Source organism: Monopterus albus, unplaced genomic scaffold (assembly GCF_001952655.1).
Source record: "Monopterus albus unplaced genomic scaffold, M_albus_1.0 scaffold62.1, whole genome shotgun sequence".
NCBI classification, from domain to species: Eukaryota; Metazoa; Chordata; class Actinopteri; order Synbranchiformes; family Synbranchidae; genus Monopterus; species Monopterus albus.
The window spans coordinates 648,592-651,056 of NW_018127942.1; the positions used below are offsets into that span (position 1 = coordinate 648,592).

A 2,465-nucleotide genomic window follows, 5' to 3' on the forward strand; every position below is an offset into this window, starting at 1 on the left:
GAATGGAGCAACCATCAGCCACCTCCTCTACATGGATATCAAGCAGTATGACAGGAGTGAATGAGACACTGACTCACTGATCCACACCACTAGGATCTATAGCCAGGACATCGGAATGTCATTTGGACTGGATAAGTGTGGTTGAATGGTAACAAGGAGAGGGAAGGTAGTCAGAACTGAGGGGACTGTACTACCAGAAGGCAACATAGCAGATATTGAGGGCAGCTACAGGTACCTTGGCATCCCGCAGGCAAATGGAAACCATGAAGAGGCTGTAAGGAAAGCAGCAACTACCAAGTCCTGAGAAGTCAGCTGAGTGGAAAGAACAAAGTCTGGGCAATTAACACCTATGCCCTGCCAGTCATCAGGTAACCCGCTGGCATAATAAGATGGCCAAAGGAGGAGATAGAGGCCACTGACATCAAGACAAGGAAGCTCCTTGCACAATGCACAGTGGGTTTCACCCCAAATTCTTGAGTTGCCTTTGTGTTTATTTTGTAGGTGGTAATTTGCAGTGCTGTTTAACTGTAGTTCCTTATACTGGGAGGTGTTAGTCTGTCATCACTGATGTCATAATTAATTTGGCCTTGCACCTACTGAAATGCTATTATGTAGAACAATAGCACCAACAATAGTCCATTTCAAGTACTGCACTGAATTAATGTAATCTATTTTAATGTTAACTTTTTCATTCATGTGTAACTGTTAATCAGTGACTACTGATGGTCACTTCCTACTCAGAAATTGTTTTGGCTCAGATCTGGATAACCCCTGTCCTATGATAAATAAAACTGAATACATTTGATCTTATCTGGCCCTGTAGTTGAAAAATTACTCCTTTCAAGTCAATTTAAATTGCGTTAAAAGTAGATACTGTACAATCACAATCATAGATTTTTATATGTAATACAAGTGTTATTGTTGAACTAAGAACTTCATGGAAATATACCCGAGGGTGTTAGCTTGAGCACTTCCCACTTAGTATTTAAAAGTCAATATAAAAACTCTCACATAAAGCATTATGAAAAACATGACATTAGTGAAGTTATGGTCATGTAACTGCTTAACACGCAACAAAGCAAAAAAAGCTTCTGGTAAAAAAAAAAAGTTATGTTACATCCTTATTCACAGCAATGCAGCCTTGTGATCATTTTACTAGTTGTCTGTTGAGATTGCCTGCAGGATTTATAATGCAACTCAGTGACTGTGCACCAGTGAATGCGTCTCACTTACATGCTGATGAAGGAGACCAATTAAATGATCGATATGCTGACAAGACAGTGACGCATTGAACTGCAAACAGTTCTAATCATGGGTGTTTTGATGGATAGTATACAGTAGTTAATCATTTTCTTCTTGCAGCTGAATACAAGTCTGTGAAAGACAAGTGATAATCACCCCTTCTTCATATGCAGAACTAGGAAGTAGGTTAATTTAGCAGCCAGACTATACAGGGTATAATTTCTTTCATTTAATGTTTTTTAAAAAGTGGGGGCTTGCATGGTGAATGACATGCCAAATAAACCAGCACTTCCAATTTTTTATATATACACACATACACACACACACACACAGCAAAGTTTCTAGTCAACATTTAGGGAAAATCAGGGGAAACCCCCCCAAAAAAACTTGAAATACAAAAGGTCATCTCACCACATGTTGAAATAATGGCCATCTCTGAATTACTGGTGGGAAGTTCGAAGAGAAGGCCATACTGCTGATGTCGTCCCTCTGCTGGGTTCATCGCCATCAAGCCCATAAGGAACATTCACTTTTGTTTACCCTCAATTTATATAACTGGCCATGCAAATTTGAACAGTAATATAAACTACTCTGCAGTTGTAAAGCACCACTCTTGTTTCCACATTTAAGAAATACTAAACTGAAGGAATGTTGCATTTCACTTTAAGAAGCTAGCCACAGTAATAAGAACTTAATGTAACATTTCACAATAGTCTGAACAATTTACTTTACTCACCATCTGGACGTTTCTAGTGTGAGCCCACAATGCTTTGGATTGTCTTCTTCACTGGGCCATGTGCCTCCCAAGTTCCGAGTTGATGTACTCAGGTCGTAAAGATCTGTAAAAGCTCTACAGTACGTCAACCTCAGCACCAGTGAGCCGTGGGCATCCATGACCCTGTCCTCAATTCTCCATCTGTCCTTCCTTAGATGTTATTGGCTTGCTGCCTTATATACCCCACCCACTGACAGGTGGCTGTAACAGGCTCATCAGTGTTATTCACTTCACCTGTCAGTGGTCATAATGTTATGCCTGATCGGTGGATATGTCAATAGTCAGGATTCCTACTGGTAATGTGAGTTGTACCACAATTGCTTTCTATCTGTATTATTTTCCTACCAACATACATACTTTTTTGCATAATGGTATCTATTTGGTAATAATTTGAATGTGTTAGGTTAACATGCAGTTTTTGCGTCATTAAAATGCACATTTATGCAAA

General features: G+C 39.5%; 1 long non-coding RNA gene across 2 annotated transcripts in view; it reads right to left on the reverse strand.

Annotated features, from left to right (window-relative positions):
- LOC109962154 (uncharacterized) overlaps positions 1–2,155 on the reverse strand; it is a 13,217-nt gene extending 11,062 nt beyond the window's left edge. For both annotated transcript variants that reach the window (XR_002275219.1, XR_002275218.1), the window contains exons 1-2: positions 1,979–2,155; positions 1,654–1,734 (exon numbers count right to left, since the gene is read on the reverse strand). This is a non-coding gene — a long non-coding RNA (uncharacterized LOC109962154). The remainder of the gene's footprint in view (positions 1–1,653; positions 1,735–1,978) is intronic.
- Positions 2,156–2,465: the final 310 nt, after the last annotated feature.